The following is a 12,140-nucleotide window of genomic DNA, read 5'->3' on the forward strand; positions in this document are numbered from 1 at the left end:
AAGATGGGGTCAATTCTTCAATTGGGGTGAGATTCTTCATAGGTCTAGTTTCGAACATTCGCCCATATCAAAAGAAAAAAAATGTTAACTGGTGCACTGGAGTCATAAACGTGTTTCATAAAAGTGTGATACGCGGCACAAAAACTTGCTGGAAAACTAAGAGCCGTTGTCCATCTCTGTTGTCTCTCACCAATTTGTTCTTCAAAAAGTTGGTATAGATCTCAATATTTACTTTTTATTGAATTTTGACGAATAATAAATACCCAAATGCTCTCAAAACAATGACACTGTAAAATATTGCAGTGGAGACAAGGTTTGAAGGTCAAATCCAGTATTGCTGTGTGCGTTTGAAACGCAAATATCAAATGCGGGAACAAACGCGGTAAGATTTTCCACAAGAAATGCGATGTCAAAGATAGGTTTTTCTATCTAGGTCAGCGGTGATTTAGATAATCGTTGCTAGGAGTCCTTTGATTGGTTTGTGTTACCGCATTTGGAGGACATTTAGTCAAGATTTGCACCTCAAATGCAAACAGCAATAAAACTATAAAGAATCTTCCTAAGATTTTTTTTTTTTGAAGTTCATCACTACACATCCAATAATAATTTATTTTGCAGTGTGAGTTTAAATGGTTTTCACAGTTGTTTTCTTCTAAACCACGTTTGTTATTGTTTTGAAATTGTATGAATATAATTAACTTTACCCATTAAATAAAAAAATACCCACGTATTGATCGTAATAAATAACAAAATTTTCTTGTCTTTTCTGAAAAACAAATTAAAGAATTAGTGAGAGTTAAATATTCAGACATATTTGATCCTTTTTAACAGGTAATAGACATTAACATTCGAAAAATCAAAAATCTTTCAGTTGACTCAGCATTTAATCTTCAGTGCATGTTAATTCTAGGAAAACGGATTCTTTCGTTTTAGTAGCTGCTGAGGGAAGAAAACAACAATTTCAAGATATTTGGAAAAATGAACAAAATTAGAGTGTATTTTCAAAAAAAAAATGTTACTCAGATTTGGAGGTCCATTAGAAGAAAGGATGAATATAAGGATGCGGCTTACTTTTCGAAAGTTCTCAAAACCACAAATTTGTGTGCTATTCTGAACTCAAATAATATAAAAAGGAAAACCTCAAAATTTGATCAAAAAATATTAACATTTAGAGGTGGTGCAAGCGTCTTGAAGGTGGATTTTCATGTGAAGTATACATAATTTTGTACCATTTTACCATTATTGAAACTTTTGACATCATTCTTCAAAAATAATAATTGTTTGACCATAACTCCATAAAAACTCAACTGATTCCAAATATTTTTACATGCTTTTGAAGTTAATTAAGTTGTTTTTAAACTATGTATACAACACATTAAATGGAAAAAATGGTTTTGACCAAATTATTCAACAAACACTGCCCCAACATCAATGAAGAAAAATCATGTTTTGGATAGTTTTTGTTCAATAACTAAGTCAAAATCATTTTTAGTTAAAAGTGTTGCATACACAGATTGAAAATAATTACTAAAGCTTCAAAAGCTTGTAAATATATCTGGAATCGGTTTAATAGAGATCCTATTCTTGGCACTTTTGATTCACATCGAATGTGGTGTTTTTAAAGCTACTTAGCTCATACAGTACTGGACAGAATAATGTACGCATTGGCCATTTTCCCTACAAAATGGTAAAGTTTGGATGCTTATATCTCGATTTCTAGATGTCCGATGGACCTGAAATTTTCACCGCAGTTATCTCAAATTTGCTAGACTAGAAACTCATAGTTTTTCATAAACAAAATTTTAAGTTATCGCAAATCTCAAATTTTGATAAAAATGACAAAATTTCGAAATAGAAATAATCTTTAAATGGAATTATTTAGAACAATATGTCTTTCTGCAAAAAATTGCAATTTTATAAGACACACACGTTTGCAGAACATAATTTTTCTGTAAAACTGATTGTTTTCAAAATATTTTAAAAATAAAATTACGCCATTTTTTCACAAATTGAGAGATTTTTAATTATTCAAAAGATTATGTTTCAAATACAGTGACATTTCAATTGAGTAAAATTTATGTTATATCAAGGCTGTGGTGAAAATTTCAGATCAACGAACCACTAGAAGCTGAGATTCAGATCTCAAACTTGACCATTTTGAATGGAAAAACGGCCAATGCGTACTTTATTTTGTCCAGTACTGTATTTGGCCACAATATGCGTCGTATTGAAGTGACTCTTATTGTAAAGTTTCGGATGATTTGGCCGAGAAAACCCTCAAATGCCAAAGTGAAACATGGAAGTGCCCAAGTAGTGCACCATACTCATGATGATATGGTAAAAAAGATGATTTTATGCAATTTCTCATCGTAATAGGTTGTTTTTCATCACACCAATCTGTCATGAAACGGTCTACTGTCCAGCACTGAATTTTGCAGTGTCGTAATAGTCATTACACAACTAAAATCAGTTGCATAATGACTATTACACAACGCTTTTTCATCACGCAACTGTTTTGAGTTGCGTAATGAATCATTACCTATTAATTTCTAGAAATTGCAAAATAATGGTGAATGCATTTCGATGTGATTTCTGATTCTCCCAAAGTGGTATTCAACGAAATTGCAACAAAAATGTTGTACGCGACTCATTGCAGAAATCGATTTTTACAGCACTCGTCGTAATTATTCAACTCGACAAGCCTCGTTGGACAATTGTACGGCTCGTGATGTAAAAATCATCATTCTGCAACTTGTTGCGTAAACTACTATTTTGGAATGCTGTTGACAATCGTTTTATAGCACTTCGCTGAGCATGAAAATCGTTCTTATTGTTGAAAAATTTGAAAACATGTATTAAAAGTTAGAAAGTCCATTTTCACCTTCAAAATTTCGTTTGAAAAAAGTCGAGGAAAGACTTCATAATAAACGTTAGAATAAAAATCTGTCGTTTTGTATGAGAGATTTCATTGTGTGTTTTAACAGCCTAATTGATGGCAAAACGAAGTTTGCCGAGCCCATTAATTTGAAATAAAATATGAAACAAGCTAACCAAATTGATCCACAAAAAAAATCACTCCGGCGACGTGAAAACCAAACAAGATTCATGAATTACTACGATTTTTTTTTGACTCGATACATATACTAGATCTGTAATAGTAGTTTATGGAACAAGTTGCAGATTGATGATTTTTACAGCACGAGTCGTTAATTTGATAAGGATAATAACGACGAGTGCTGTAAAAATCGATTTCTGCATCGAGTTGCGTACAACATTTTTTTGCAATTTCGTAGAAAACCACTTGAGGGTATCAGAAATTGTATCGGAATGCATTCACCATTATTTTAAAATTTCTGTAAAATTGTTTTGTAATGATTCATTACGCAACTCAAAACAGTTGCGTAATGAGGAAGCGTTGCTCAATGTATAGTACAATAATCTATTAACAACATTAAAAATAACAATATTTATGTTTAATTTAAGTTCGTACAATTTTCGCATTTTTAATAGACCATTCTGTATGTAGTTTTGGACTGCTTTTCGGGAAAAACATCCCTCGCACCCCATCTCCCCTCCCAGGTTTTCCACGTTCACGCGTGACCCGGCTCGGCATGGCACTCGGCACAGTTTGTCTCTCAATTTCAACTCCCGCACGCTGGCAGTGAAAGTGTGAGTGATGACGATTCCTACCATCGTCGGCACTGTAACTAGCTTGTGATAGAATGAAAAGCTGTGACCATTCAGTCAGTCAGTATACGGGTTCGAGTCGGGCGCAGCTATTCGAAAACAGGAACACGCCGCCGTGAGTCTTCCGTGGGTTGAGAAGTGTGGAGTGTGTGGAGAAAAAAAAGTGTGCTTCAAAGGAATTTTTCCAACTGGGATCGAAAAGACTTGAGGGTGTTGAGCTGAATGTGGGTGATATTGCTAGGGATTTTCTGTGGATAAAAAATGTTCTCCAATTAGTGCCGACAGGAGAGGAGCCAAATATTAAGTGATACATATTTTCATTAGAGCTAGATAGTCAAGTTGCAAAATGGATTCCGATGCGATGCAGCGGAATTCTGGTCGTCACCGATGAAGGTGAAGTAATTGTGTAATAGTTGCTTAGGCCAGGTATAAGGGCTGCAAGTAAGTGAGTGCGTTCTTGCTATGATGTGTGAAAATAAGTCTAAATCTTCCAAGAGAGGATAAGAATGGAAGAATCATCCAGTTCGAAGCATGAAGTGAAGTAGTATTTTCCAAAAGAAAGGCATAGAATAATCCGATTTAGAAAAACTTCTGTCGCGGGTGGTTGAAGTGTTAGTCGGAAAAAAGAAAATCTCAGCGGAACGAATCAAATAAGAGATAAAGATGGATGAGCAAAAGTCGTCGCCAAATCCACGCTAAGCATGATGCAAAATAAAAAGCAACATATGGAATGGAAACGAGATCACCAAAATTTACAACAATTATAGTAACAACTTCGCTGTCTAGGCGAGGGTGGTCGAAGGAGTAAAGGAGAAGCATCATAACATCGTCATCACCCCCAACTGGACGAGCAGATTACAACTTCTGCTGCGCTAATTGGGAAAACTGTTGGCGTGTTTTGCAAAACAGGAACTGAAACAGGTGAGATGAACAACTTAATAGGGCGAATAAGCGTTAATAAGATAGAATTTTCCTATTTCTGGCAGTTTTCAAACCCTTCGACATAAGGTTTTTAAAGTTTAAGTTTAAGACTCATCTTAGGGACAATATTATTCCTATTAAAGAACATCGTATTGCAGAGTTTCACAAAGTTTAATCAAGCAAAAAAAATAATTGGCAATGTACATCATAGAGACACATAAGTGATGCTCTACTTTGTACAATGTGCCGGCGTGGGGGAGGGTGAGAATGGACTTCCGTAATTTGACTTGAAATATTCTTCCAAGTATGGAAATACGTTCAAGGGTGATGCATTAGCATGTGTTGAAATATCAATTATACGAAATTCGTTCTTTTTCTATTACTTATTTATTTATTTCGTCATCATCATAAGTAGGGGGAGATCCCCCACAGCACCCAACACCGGACATTTACGAAAAATGGAGAAATCATGGCCCAACCAAGATAGTGCAAAACAAGAGAAAGCTTTTATAAAGAGCAATGTTTGTGCTGGATAACATATCCTTATACAATGAATGCCTTTTTGAAAAAGTAGAAGTTTGAAAAACAATAAAACATTGACGTGTCGCCTTAAATTGGAACTTGATTAATAATGATTCTCAATATGAAACAATAATTCGGATCACGCAGGTTTGATCGAATACCATCATAATTTCAAGATACGAATGTATTTTGAACCATATTTGAACGAAATGTGAATATATCACGAATCGATTCACGATTTTGGTCTCGCATATATTGTACCTAAATTACGAACAGTTTGATTACTTACCTAATATCTTAGAGATTTATGCACCAGTCACTCAAAATATATTCATTTTTCACGCATTTTGTCGATCAGACATGCAAAATAAAATATTCAGAATATTCAGAACATTATTGCACGGTGCTCCGCTGACCGTTATTATCAGAAAAAAATCTCCATCAAAACTGTGCTCACCAGTCGATTTCTTAACTATGCTGCATGTCTGGGCAAAATTTTAAAAAAATCGTAGAACCCGTTTTGAAGTTACGCCCTTTTGAATGTGTAAGTCCACTAATTCAAAGAAAATCTGAGATATTTAAACGAGTTTTCATTGGCCGTGATCATCAGAATAGATATAATATTAGAATTTGAATTTAAATTGGTTTATATAGTTATTTTTAACTTCTGGGAGGAGTTTTGCATGAGAAGATAGATGAAATTTGGAGTTACGTCCTTTTGGAAACGTAACAATTGAAAACACTTATTTCCAATAGATTAATTAGGCATTATTATACCTTTGAGCATATTCAAATGTTTTCAATGGCACATTGCACTTACATGCCGCCAAAGTATTTCACAATCAACGGATTTTCCATAGGCTCAAGTGTTTTAAGGCATTACGGAGCTAATTTCATAATGTAACCAAATTAGTTCTTGCAGAACAATATTCTGGCTAGTTTTTTGAACCCATGTGCTCACCCGGTCAACCAGTCAGTGATTTTCGATAGCGATCGATACCGATTCGTTTTGAATCGCTGGCAATCGCCATCGTTGAACAAAGATCTATAAAGAAATCGGAAAACTGGTTGGTCGGGCACGATTCAGATTATTTTACATGCAATTGATTGTTACCTGTTGTATATCAAAGCGAAGTATACGTCAAGGAATACTTAACGAGTTAAGCTTTCAGTTATGGGTAGCAGTGTATAGAATAAAATAAAATTAACAACGTAGAAAGCAGCGATACAAAATGTAAGAAAACAATGCAAAGTTCAGAACATCCGTTGTTATTTTGTTTAATGGAGTTCAAAGTTGTAGCATTTACAGAGCTTAATTTTGAATGTTTGTCTTTGTCAATTCGGAAAACTTTATGAAACTCCTAAAGTATGATTTTTGTTTTCGTTTGTGATGAGTCATAGCCTCAGCTGGTGAGTTTTTACTTCACAAGGTTATCAACTATGGCCCTGAACAATTTACGATTTTCCGGTAATCAAAACTGGAATTTACGTAAAATCCATGAACAACTCTGTTTAAACCATATTTTATATATCTTTTCAAAATTATACCCATTGACTTTGAATTCCATAACCCCGAATACCCGAAGACCATCTCCACAAGTTCCAGTTTCTAGAATGGCATTACTTTGAATTCCATTATCACGGGACAATGTCATGCAAAGTAATCATATATTCGGGACAATAGCATTCAGAGTAATGACACTCGGGTTAATGAAATTCGGAGTTAAGGTATAAAATCTTCTCAAAAGAGTTTGATTTTCAAGAGAGACATGTAACATAATACTCTGAAAGTGTTATGATTTTAAATTCAATGAAACCAAATAATAACGAATGTTTATTACTTTTCTTAAGCATATTTCAAGTACTGAAACATGATAGTGGATTGATCGATTTATACAATTCTTTCACTTTAGTATTTAACTCTTACGTGTATGTGAAAAGACAGAGAAACCCAAAGGTAAAATTGTAGATTTTTGAAAAAAAAAATATAGTAATGTATGCTACTAATGATCACAAAAGTATTGACAGTGGTCTAGAGTTCTATAGTTTGGCCAATTGTGCATTGCTCTGCAATTGAAGGCAGTACAAAATTAGCCGCGATAGGCCTCTGCACTGTTTTGATTTTGCGTGAGATTATGACGTTTACTGGCCTTGTTGTTTACTAATTTCATGAAGGAGGGAAAAAGAGAGACAGATTTTTGTGCAGAGCCCCATAGCCGGTAGCTTCTGCCTCTTATTAATGGTATTACGTCCCCACTGGGACAGAGCCTGCTTCTCAACTTAATGTTCAGAGAGCTTTCTTTGCCAAAGTTGCCATTTTCGCATTCATATATCGTGTGGCAGGTACGATCATACTATATGCCCAGGGAAGACAAGGAAATTTCCATTATCAAAAGATCCTGGACCGATTGAGAATTGAATCCAATCACCTCCAGCATGGCTTTGCTTTGTAGCCGCGGATTCTAACCACTCTGTTAAGGAAAGCCCAAGGTAGCTAGTTGGGCCATAACAATATTTTATAAATAATAATAATGGCACGAAAATTGCTCCGTAATGCCTTACAGCGCTTGAGCCTTTGAAAAATAATCAATTGTGAAAGACTTTGAAAAGACAATTTACACCGTCTTCAGCTATAAGCTGCACAGACTAAACAATTACAAACATTAGGCAACGGACAACACACGGAACACCCAGTAGCCCAGTGATGAATTTTTCGTTTGACGAAAAGTTTCCACCGACTGGAGCAGGAATCGAACCCACACCCCGTGGCACAATACGCCTAAACGACTGACGCCGCTAACCGCACGGCCACGAAGCCCATGTAAGTGCAATGAGTCATTGAAAACATTTGAACATGCTTAACGGAATGTCTGCTTAAAAGAATGCCTAATTGATCTATATAAAACTAGTGTTTTCAGTGGTTACGCTTCCAAAAGGACGTAACTCCAAATTTCGCCTATCTTCTCATTCAAAACTCCTCCTAGAAGTTACAAATAACTATATAAACCAACTTTAATTCAATTTTCTGATAATCACGGCCAATGAAAACTCGTTTAAATATCTCAGATTTCCTTTGAAGTCCACTAACTTACACATTCAAAAGGGCGTAACTTCAAAACGGGCCCTACGATTTTTTTTTTAATTTTTCCCAGACATGCAGCTTAGCTATAGAAATCGACTGGTGAGCACAGTTTTGATGGAGATTTTTTTCTGATAATAACGGTCAGGGGAGCACCGTGTATTGAAAAGCGTTAGTATATGTCATATATGGAGTAGTTTTTGGATGGATGTGTTGCAGGATAAATGGAACTTATATTACTCAAGTGAATATTGTAAACGCTTAACATTGGCATTGAACTACTATTCCTGGAGTGAAAACATTCGATATATTTAAAGAATTCGATATGTTTCTAGTTTTTTTCCGGTATTGGGGGCCATCTTTTAAGATTGCTCAATTTGTTGTCAAAATACATTACCAAAATTATAAGTCAAAATTCGTGTTTATATTTTAAAATTGATTTTGCAAGTTACAATGATGATAATTTAACCAAAAATTGGTAATAAACTCGCATAAAAGCATAAATATTGAAAGAATTCTGCTTCTGGAGGATCTCCCCCTAAACTTTAAACAATAATTACAATACTGTCCTTTAGTCGTGTGTTAAGCTACTCTTCGGACATAGTAATGATAAAGAAGTGAAGCTGAGTCTACACGGTTCGAAATAATGTTGTTGATGAATAGAATTGGTAATGGCAATTTCGACTGGACCCTGAATATAACTTTCGGATGGCTTTCTCAGTCTGGTAGTCGAAAAAAGATGTTTTTACATTCCTGACGTTTCGGCCGATAGGTTATGGCCTTTTTCAAGGGGCGTAAGGTCTATCGTTCCCCTTCTATGCACCACTAGACTGGCCCAGCTCAGTATAGGAGAAAACTAAAGTTGTATTATTCCATGGGGCACCCCTCAGGATGATTCCTTTGGGTTTGAGGAAGACTTCCTGAAGATTTCAGCACATTTGGTCGTTCCATGAGCTGGCGCATTTGAATTGAAGTTAATATGGGAATTCAAGCTCAAACATAGGGGAAACAGCACATCATCGCCTGTCTGGGTTAGGAAAATTGTTAGGCGCGTTCAATAGAACTCAGAATGTCAAAAACACTACTTAATACTATAGCGAACAATATTGTAGAAGTTTGTATCATGATCAAAATTGAGAAAAGATTTGTAATACAGCTTAGTATTTCTTCAACATAGCTGGGGGGTAGCCACTAAGCGCATCATAGCCACCTATGACGCTGGGCGAGCTGCGGCACAAGGTGCATGCGTATATGTGATTGTACGGGAATGCCGATCTAAGCCTAACTTTCAACAACTGAAAGGTTAATGAAATTGAGCTCAAATCCAGATGCAACCTTCTGCAACTATGTTCATTGGGGTATCAACTAGTGTATTTGTCATTCTGGGCTCAATTGAACGCGATTAACTAGTATACCGAACGAAACAGTGACATAGGGTCAATTTAATATATATTTGAAACGAATATTCCGTAAAAACTTCGAATTGAATGCGCCAGCTGGAGGAGCAACCAAATGAGTTGAAATTTTGAGAGAGCTTTTTTCTTACCTTCTTCGTCTTCTTTGAGAAAAATTCAGGGTCGCTTATTTTCCCGGAAAACTCAGTTGGATTTTTTTTGTTTTCCTCTGGCACTACTTACTTTGAAAAATCATAACTCAACTAAAAACTATGCTCCAACTCGTGGAAAATTAAAAAAAAATATATTTTTGAGAAGATAATTTCATAAGCTTTAATCGCTGAAATTTTTGAAATGCACGTTTTTTCGTTTTTGAGTTATGGCAAATTTTGTAAAATATGTGCAAATGTGCCATTTTGAGCCTTTTCTTTGAAAAATCATAACTCAAGAAAGAAGCATCGTAGAAACAAAGTTTCTATGAAAATGAAAGCAAATTTTCTCAGGAATAAAATAGAATATTAACTGGAAACAGTTTTCCACAAAATTTTCCACCGTTGAGAAAATTCGTAAAGAAAAGCCGGAAAATCTATGTTTTTACTAGTGGAAAACTTTCATAAATATATTTTTAAGAAGGTAATTTCATAAGCTTTAATCACTGAAATTTTTGAAATGTACTTTTTTTTTCGTTTTTGAGTTATGGCCAATTTTGTGGAAAATGACCATATAAGCCTTTTCTTTGAGAATATTTCAATCGAAGCATCGGAAAAAACAAAGATTTTTTATCAAAGCAATTGTAAATTTTTTTGAATGGGTTACAATCAGGAATTGAATCCTGAGAAAATTGAGAGAATCTCTCACGTATCGCTCTCTGTAACTATCATAACATGCTGCACATTATGAGAGACTGTTTATCGTATACTGCTACAACTTTGATCAGATTGGGGGGATAGTAGTGCATGATAAAACCCCTCTAAACATGCTCCAAGCCTGGGGGACACTATTGCTATTGGAAGTTCGTGGATTGATTATCCTGCCAGTAAAGAAAAACACCTATCCCCAACGGCAAACAAGCGAGAAAAATGGATTTTATCATGGCTCTCTCTTTGGGGCTCTCGCTCGCTGCTTCCATTTATCAGACTTGTTACACCTTGCGATACAATGACGATCGTGGACCGCAACAGATGGGATGTTTTTCTTTGCTTGCTTTGATCGTGCTTCATACTCAAATGAGAGCTAATTCTGCAATGCCTGGTTACAATCATTAATGCATATATTTTCGGTGAAGCAATAAAAATTTTCAGAAATATTTGTTTTGCTCGCGTTTTTCTAATGATGTTCATTTTACCACCAACAGCTGTTCATTTTACCAACATAGTGCAGGTAAAATGAACATTTCCATCGTTTTTTGCTAGCGACAAATATATGTGAAAATTCAGCAATTTTAGTCTGAATTCGTGTTGCTGAGGCTATAGATAACATCCCTGTTTTTGATGTTGTGAGATAGAACTATACAAATTCCTCGTTTTTCTATCAGAAACAAGTTGATTTCCTTAAGGTGTTCATTTTACCACCCCTTCCCCTATAAGTCGGAATGGATGATATTTTTCATGAAAAATTACACCGCTAAGAACAACTGAAAAAAACTGTTTCTTCCTAAATTTTTCATTACACTGAAAAGGGATTCTTTCTTTTCTATGGAACAAATAAGATTATTATTTTTTTTACTTTATTTATTCAATTATTCAGTATATAACTTACATTTCTGGTTAATCATAATCATGCACTTCATGCAGATTTTCATCTTTTCCTTAATCCACCGAACTCCATTCGAATGAAACTTGGTCATGAGATCATGGCTAATCGAGCGTAAATTTGTCCTTACTGATTTGTGGCCGTCCAGTCCGAAGGGGTTATAGCATAGCGAATAGTATTCGTAGTATTGAACTTTGTCCATTTCAACAGATTCGGTAATAACGAGTAATATACAGCTGGCAACAATTGCACTTTCTCACTGCTCTTTGTTAGTTTTTAGGTAAACTTATGATTCTCAAGCCATTTCAACGCTTTAAACCAGAATTGGTAAATACCTAATTGCCATATTGTCTACCCATTGATTTAACAGTCAATTTTGTAGTTACCTAAGAGGTAGCTGGAAAAAATGCCTACATTATGATTCAAGAAATCTTTGTTTCTATGCTGTTTCGTTCTTAAGTAGTTTTGTTTATAAACTTATAGATTTGAAAATAAGCTTTATAAACTTATAAATGTATAAATTTGTAAACAGCTCATCTTGGCAATATTTGATCATGTTTTAGGAACGAAAAATGAGCGTATTTAAAAAATGTTCAGGATTGGATCTTATTGATCGCTCTTTTTAAATATACTTTGTTTGTAAGCTGGAAGAGCTAATCGGGTTATCATTATTTATTTTCCTTAACGGTGAAAAATGTCCTGCGAAACTTATTCCATTTCAAAAATATCTCAAACTTTTGAGAAAATTTGATTCCGATTTGACAAAAAAAAATGTTTCTGTGACG

The 12,140-nt window shown here is 34.9% G+C and overlaps 1 protein-coding gene across 1 annotated transcript in view; it reads left to right on the top strand.

The window, feature by feature from the left end:
- Nucleotides 1–3,730: 3,730 nt before the first annotated feature.
- The window catches only part of LOC5566351, a 59,751-nt gene continuing 51,341 nt past the window's right edge, over nt 3,731–12,140 (top strand). Inside the window, exon 1 of the mRNA XM_001650695.2 lies at nt 3,731–4,608. The gene's annotated coding sequence lies outside the window, so the exon portion shown is untranslated. The remainder of the gene's footprint in view (nt 4,609–12,140) is intronic.

The sequence above is a fragment of the Aedes aegypti genome, chromosome 2 (assembly GCF_002204515.2).
Source record: "Aedes aegypti strain LVP_AGWG chromosome 2, AaegL5.0 Primary Assembly, whole genome shotgun sequence".
Classification (NCBI taxonomy): Eukaryota; Metazoa; Arthropoda; class Insecta; order Diptera; family Culicidae; genus Aedes; species Aedes aegypti.